This window comes from Eretmochelys imbricata, chromosome 27 (genome assembly GCF_965152235.1).
Source record: "Eretmochelys imbricata isolate rEreImb1 chromosome 27, rEreImb1.hap1, whole genome shotgun sequence".
NCBI lineage: Eukaryota > Metazoa > Chordata > Testudines > Cheloniidae > Eretmochelys > Eretmochelys imbricata.
Window position 1 is genome coordinate 657,646 of NC_135598.1, and position 7,971 is coordinate 665,616.

Sequence of the window (7,971 nt, forward strand, 5' to 3'; positions counted from 1 at the left end):
AGCAGCCGTGTTAGTCTGTATCCTCAACACTCCTGTTCTTTTCACCTCTTCTAACTGCTTCTGGCCATCACTGGGGCTTTAACTTGGGTTCTGCTCCTGCCCCAGCTGATCTCAGCTGCTTTGGCTTTATCCCAGCTGATGCACACCCGCCCGCCCCGTTCCCCCGCCCCCCCCACCTCTTTGGGGAAGCAATACTCAAAATGTTACTGAGGGCCAAGTTTGTATCTCTCAGGGCCGGAGTGAAGGCACCTCTCATCGTGTGTGTGTGAGGGCAACGGGGTCACAGCAACCCCCAGCCCTCGGGAGGGCTGGGACCCCCCATGTATGAACCAGGGCTGGGAAAAGCACAGCATGTCCTTACGAGTGAATGGCTCCCTGCAGGCTGGCTATGATCAGTGGCAGATTAATGCACAGGCCCACGTGGCCCTGGACAATTTGGGGGCCCCCACAGGAGCACCGGAACCTCTGTAGAATTGGGGAGCCCACCAGTGCCGGAACTGTGCCCGGCTCCTCCTCTTCCCCTTAGGCCCCGCCCTCTGGCGAGGCCAGAAGCCGGGCGGGAGCCAAGATGTGGTAAGAGCCGCCCCAAGGGCGGCTGGAGCGTCCAGGGCTCCCCACAGCAGCCCAGGCCCCCTGGGCAGCTCCTACCACAGCCCACCTCCGGCCTGGCCAGGAGGAGGGGCTTCGGGGGAAGAGGAGGAGCAGGGGGTGGGACCTCATGGCAAGGGGGGCTAAGGCCCACCTCAGACCCCCACCACGAAGAGGCTGGCAGTGCGAGCAGGGGGGAGCTGATCACCTTATCAGCTCCCCCACAGCGAAGCGCAGCCCCTACCGCCTGCCCAAGGCTACTAGGCCCATGTTAAAAATGGGGGTGGGGGGAATGTTCTTTGTGCCCAGAGCCCCAGTAAGTCTTAATCTGCCCCTGGCTAGATGTGCTCCTCTAGACCAGTGGTTCTCACACTTTTGTCCTGGTGACTCCTTTCACATAGCAAGTCTCTGAGTGCGACCCCCCCTTATAAATTAAAAACACTTGTTTATATATTTAGCACCGTTATAAATGCTGGATGCAAAGCGGGGTTCGGGGTGGAGGCTGACAGCTCGCACCCCCCCATGTAATAACCTCGTGACCCCCTGAGGCGTCCCGACCCCCACTTTGAGAGCCCCGGCTCTAGACCAGGTGATGGAGCCTCGTGCTGGAGTTCCAGGGCTCCGGCCCTACTGGGGTTTGTGATTGCATGTGAGACATGCAAACACGCTGGGGATACAGCCTGCAAACCGGTTGTACACATCCACAGCGCTGCCCTCGGTCCAGCCCTTGTGGGGTGGGGGGCATGAGGGGTCCATGTTTCAGCCACCTGCCTCTCATCTTGGGAAGCGTGGGTTTCCACCTCACTCCGGGAATTTGCCAGGTGACACTTGCTGCAGGCCAGGGACCTCGGTGCCATGAGGCATCAGTGGTGGGGGGAGGGGCAGCTCAGTGGTTTGAGCATCGGCCTGCTAAACCCAGGGTTGTGAGTTCAATCCTTGAGGGGGCCATTTGGGATCTGGGGCAAAAATTGGGGATTAGCCCTGCTTTGAGCAGGGGGGTTGGACTAGATGACCTCCTGAGGGCCCTTCCAACCCTGATATTCTAGGATTCGATGATGAAAGCTGGTGCTCTGACAGCTTCCCTCAGCAGAGTCTGCAGCTCCTTCCCTTCCAAAGCACTCATGGCACAGGGAGAATTCAGCCACTTCTGGGGTGCAGCAATGGAGCAGGCAAGCAAACCCTCTGTCTGTCGCACAGGCATGGGGGAAGGAAATGCTTTGAGCAAGGACCTCACAGCAAACCCTCATGCGTCTGTTCACCGCTGTGTCCACTAGGAGGCAGCAGAAATACACTGTCACCAGCACTGGTTCATTGCCCCAAACCCGCTATATTCCCCTGCACTCTGGAGGCTCCAACTTCTGATGCTAGAGGTCTCGGGTTCAAGTGGGAGGGGACTGGAAGTTGCTGGCCACGCCTCTGGCTATAAACCTGGCCAGGCCTTTGGGGCTTCTGAAGGCAGCGTGGGGCTCTCAGAGCCTTTACGGGTGGAATGGGAAGAGGAAGGATTGCAAACAGCAGCTGCCCACTAGGGAGTCGTGGGCACGACCTGGTGGCTGCAGCCCCCACTGCTATTGCTGTTCGTATGGGAGCCCGCTGGGCGGGAGTGGGCCTTGTGGTGCTCGGTGCTGTACATACCCAGCAGCCCCTCTGTCACTGCTGCTCAGTGCTCCCTCAGCCTGGCCTCCTCGCTCGCTGTTGGGTTTGTCACAGAGACAGCAGGGGAAGGGCAGCACAGCGCCATCCTGCCAGCTAGGCAGGGGGGCTCGGGGTCTGGCTGAGAGACACCCAAGGGAAGCCTAGGGGTGCTCCGAGTGCAGAGTGAACAGAGGCCCGGGTTGGGGGAGGGAGGGGGGGAACTGTGCTACCAGAGGGATGTTCCTGCGAAACACAGAACCAGGGAGCTGGCAGGGGAAGGCCCTGGCTGGGATGATTTAATTGGGGATTGGTCCTGCTTTGAGCAGGGGGTTGGACTAGATGACCTCCTGAGGTCCCTTCCAACCCTGATATTCTATGATTCTAAGGGGAGAGGGATGGTGGCATCATGCCAGCACCTGCACCCTGCTTTCCTGAAGCTGAGCTGCAGGGCAGGTGTCGTGGGGGATCCCACAGTGTGAGGAGGGCCCCTCACCCCAGAGATATTGCAGGAGGGTCGATAGCTTACAAGGGTGATGGCAGTGAATACGGTTTGTTGTGCTGTTGAGGGAACGTTCTCTGCCCCATTAATTGATCTGCTCAGGGAGAGCAGGGAAGAGCCCCCAACCCCCCTGGAGAGCATTGAGTTTGGGGTGGGTTTCAATCCAACCTCAAAGCAGGAAGTGCAAGCTCGTTTAAAGCGCCACAACCAGGTATTTTCCAACCGGCTAGGTTTAACTGACAAGACTGTACACTCCATTGCAACCCATGGGCCTCGCCGTCCTCCTAGCAGAGCGTACCAGGCTAACAGGGAAATGCAGAAACAAATCCAGGAGCAGGTGGAAACCTGCTTGAAATGAAAGTAACTAGTAAATCAAACAGCCCCTGGGTGTCCCTGATTGTAATGGTACCTCAAAGGACAAAACCATGAGCTTTTGTGTGGATTACAGGAAGCTATATGCTTTCCCAGCCTGACCCATACCCCACACCCCCAATAGAGGACTCACTGGGTCTATTGGGGGGTGCAAAAGTCATAAGCACACTGGATTTGACTCGTGGGTACTGGCAAATTCCCTTAGACGCTAAGCCCCAGGAAAACTCCGCTTTTCTATTGGAATCTGGATTGTATGAGTTTACAGTTCTGCCTTTTGCATTAACATATTCAGGGGCTTGTCAGGGACGTGCTGCAGGGGTTACACACATTTGCCAGAGCCCATATAGATGCCTGGGCTATTTTCAGTAGCATGACCACTTGAACCATGTAGGAATTGTGCTACAAAGGCTGAGAGAAGCCAACCTCACTGGCAAGGTCTCCAAGTGCAAGCTGGGGGCTGCGGAGGTGTCCTGCCTAGGACACAGGGTGGGCAGTGGGTTGGGTTTATTCGGAGCCTGGTTTGGGCAGTCCTGCTGATAGCAAATCCTTTGTGATTCACACGGACGCTGCCAACGCTAGGCTAGGTGCAGTGCTGCTGCAGGATGGGGTTGGGGTAAGAGGCATCCCATTACCTATGTAGCTAGGCAATGGGTAATTACCCAAACTAGGCTGTCATGGAGGCAGAGAGCTGGGCCATTGTCTGGGCTGTTATGCAACTTAAACCTTCTTTGTGTAATTAACAATTCACTGTGCTAAGTGGTCATGCCCCTTTGACAGGGCTGCCCCAAGCTAAGGGTTCTTCGTTGATGTGTAGCCCTCCAGGGATTTGACATGGAAGTAATTCATATCAAGAGAAAGGAGAATGCAGTGGCTGCGGCCTTATCGAGAATGGGGGAGGGTGAGGTTTATTCAAGAACATCCGTGACACCCCTTCATACACTAGTTTAGCGTTGGGGGCGTGATGCTGGCAGGCCAGGTACCAGCTCTTGCCCAGGCTGTAGGCATTAGCTAAGAACTGACACCCTCATAGCTGGAGACCAGAGCAGGTCACCAGCGTGCTAGTTTTGTTCAAAATAGGGATGAGTCCAACAAGAAGGTATTGAGTGATGTGACAAAGCTCTGTCCTTGCCTCCGTGGGTCCCGCGTTCCCTGGCGGATTTCGCTAGCCTCAGAGGCTCACTGTGGCCCTCCACGTAACCCTTCTCTCTCTAGGGACAAGGGTCACAGTCTACTGAGCCATTTTCATCATAAGCCAGCGAGGGAGGTGAGGAGAAATTATCCTTCCTTGCACAGTCTGTGTTGTCTCCCAGTCTCAGTGATTAATCAGGGGGCAAAGGTCGGGGGGGGGGAGCCCAGGCCCACCGTCTACTCCAGGCTCCAGCCCAGGGACCCTAATAGTATCAGCTATGGTAGCTGACCTTTTAGAAACATGACACATACCATTCCCTGGGCTACTTCCCCCACAGCAGCCCTCACTTCCTCAAGCTCCACTTCACCCTTACCTCAGGGCCTCGTTCCTTGTGCCTGACATGGTGTGTACTGCTCAGCCTCTCCAACAGCACAACTTCCTCCCACAGCTCCTGACATGCGCACCCACCTGACTGGCTGGGAGGCTTTTAACTAGTTTCAGCCAGCCCCTGATTGGCTTAGAATCATAGAATATCAGGGTTGGAAGGGACCTCAGGAGGTCATCTAGTCCAACCCCCTGCTCAAAAGCAGGACCCATACCCAATTAAATCAAATTGGCTTCAGGTGTCCCAATCAACCTAGCCTTCTCCCTGCCTTCTGGAAAGTTCTTAATTGGCCCCAGGTGTCTTAATTGACCTGGAGCAGCTTCCATTTCACTTAACCTGGTACCAGGGATTTGTTTAGCATGGAGCTAATATATCTATCTCCCACTACTTTTCCATAGCCATCTGGCCTTGCCCCATCACAGTGGTTAGACTCTGTGAAATGCGTGTACGTTGCTGCCTGCAGGGATCTCTCTGGGAATGAGGAAATTTCTACCTTTGACTTTATCACTGTGGAAATGTTTGCTCTGAACTTGTGAGCCCAGGTACAGGGATCACCTCCCTGCCCCTCCGGGACTATCAACAGCGGATGGGCCCTCAGGGAACATCCCAATACAAAGGCTTGGCTAATGGCCCTATCCCTCCAAGGAAGCTTGTCCTATGGACCTGGAAGCTGAATGAAGGCACAGAGACACAGGACAATTTCCCACTTCTTCCCCATTTGAACTCTGACAGGGCTAGAGACCCCAGACTGAAGCCAGAGATCCCCAGGGGTAAGCTCCTTGGTCTGCCCTGAAATACACTTTGAATTGACAGATCACTACAACCGGTATGTCTGTGCTGGATAGTTTTAACCTGTCAATAACGCTCCTATTTCTTTCTCCTAGTTAACCAACCTTTAGCTAGGCCACGTCTGCACTGGCAAAACCATGGGCAGCGGGTGAACCCCCACTTTGGGGAGTCTAGCCTGCCAGCCCCGCCCCTTCCCCCAAGGCCCCAACCCTTCCACTCAAGGCCCTGCGCCCCACATGCCAGAGCCCCGAAACGCCCCCTTCCCCATAATAGAAGGAGTCCTGAGCCCTCCCCCCTGCGATCAGAGGAGCCCCGGCTCACCCACCCCAGCCACCCTGGGCCAGCCCCCCCAGCCCCAGCACTGGGCCGAGCGCCGCACCAGGCTGAACCGCTCCCCCTCGGAGCGCCATGCTGGGCTGGCCCCAGGGCCAGGCCAAGTCGAGCCAACCCCCCAGGAGCGCTGAGCCGCTCTGCCCTGCCCCTCACCTGAGCCCCAGGCCGAGTTGCCCCCCGCCCAAGTGCTGGGCAGAGCCAGCACCCCCCTCCCCCGAGGCCCAATGCCTGACCGAGCCACCTCACTCCCCCACCAGACCCCCACGCCCACCGCTTGCTCGCAGCATCTCTCCTGCCCCCAAGGGGGGGAGGTGGAGCGAAGGTAGGCAGGTGGCAGCAGCAGTAGGCGCTGGGGGGGCCCTCAGAGAAGGGGCGGGTCCACCGCGGCTCGGTGTCCCTTGGCAGCGCCTGGGCCAGGAGAGGCTTAGCCTTCCCTGGCCTATTATACCCACCGCCCTGGGGCAAAACTGTGAAAAAGCACCCCCCCGACGAATATATGTTTCACTGGCATAAGTGGCAGTGTACACAGCACTATGGCGGCAGGAGGGCGTCTCCCACCAAGGCAACTACCGCGACTCGTTGGAGGTGGTTTAATTAAGTCGCCGTGAGTGCTCTCTCCCATGGCGTAGGGTGACTATATGAGCGATCTTAGTACAGATATAGCCAGAGCTTATCACAGGATTGGCTGCAGGCGTAAGATCTAGGGTACCGATGGGTCTGGGGCAAGTGACTGGGCTCTCGGGACTGGAAGCAACCTGAATGTGCTGTGATTTTTGGTATGACCTTTTCTCCCAAAGTCCCGTTTGTCGGGGTGGCAAGATAGACTGGAGAGTCCAAGGGGACTGTCTGACTCCATGGTCAGACTGGGATAGTGATCCAGGAGTTCACATTTGTTACTGGCTTGGTGAAGTCTAATGAGAGACCACCCCACCAGCTGTGGGTGTCTGCTCTGTTTTCTGACAGTCTGCCCTGAGGCAGGCACCCATGGTCGCGGGCCACTCCGGACAGCAGGACAAGTCACCCCACGCTCCCACATCATCATGCTGGTTACATGTGATCCCTGTCCCATATCATGCTGGTTACACAAAGAACCCTCACTGGAAAATCAGGACATGGAACAAAAGATTCCGCCCTTTGAAGTCCCTCTAGGTGGGCGGTGCCCTCTTCCATACCCTGCCCCACACGGGAGCACCTGCCCCTCTCCCGCTTCACACCAGCCCCAGCCAGGACCACGCTGCAGGAAGGTTTCTCTGAGGCTGCAGAGCAGGGCTCTGGTGAGCTCTGTTTCTCCCTGGCCCCTCAGTTTGTTCCCCCAGCAGCAAGGAGGCCGTGAGATCCCCAGCCCAGCCACTCCTGCGGCCTCCCGCACTTCTGCTTTCTCAGAGATTGCCAGCGCCCACAGATTTCTGTGGCGGGTGGGTCGGGGGGCTGGAAGCGGAACAGTCTTTCAGTTCAAGTGCATGTAGAAGAAAGCTGAGCAGGAGAAAGTGCCAAGACCATGGGGCGGGAGGGGGCCAGCCCCCAGGCCAGATCTCTAAAGGTTCAGCACCCACCACGATCAGCTCTTTGGAAAAAAGCCCATTAAAATCAGTCAACTGGCAGGGTGGGGAGCGCCAGCGGGTTTCGGGGAGCAGGGCGCTGGCGCCGGCGGGTTACGGGGAGCAGGGCGCCGGCGCGTTACGGGGAGCAGGGCGCCGGCGGGTTTCGGGGAGCAGGGCGCCGGCGCCGGCGGGTTTCGGGGAGCACGGCGCCAGCGGGTTTCGGGGAGCAGGGTGCCGGCGCCGGCGCGTTACGGGGAGCAGGGCGCCGGCGGGTTTCGGGGAGCAGGGCGCTGGCGCCGGCGGGTTTCGGGGAGCAGGGCGCCGGCAGGTTTCGGGGAGCAGGGTGCCGGCGCCGGCGGGTTACGGGGAGCAGGGCGCCGGCGCCGGTGGGTTTCGGGGAGCAGGGCGCCGGCGGGTTTCGGGGAGCAGGGTGCCGGCGCCGGCGGGTTACGGGGAGCAGGGCGCCGGCGCCGGCGGGTTTCGGGGAGCAGGGCGCCGGCGCCGGCGGGTTACGGGGAGCAGGGCGCCGGTGCCGGCGGGTTACGGGGAGCAGGGCGCCGGCGGGTTTCGGGGAGCAGGGGCCGGGGCCGGCGGGTTTTGGGGAGCAGGGCGCCGGGGCCGGAGGGTTTCGGGGAGCAGGGCGCTGGCGGGTTTCGGGGAGCAGGGCGCCGGGGCCGGCGGGTTTCGGGGAGCAGGGCGC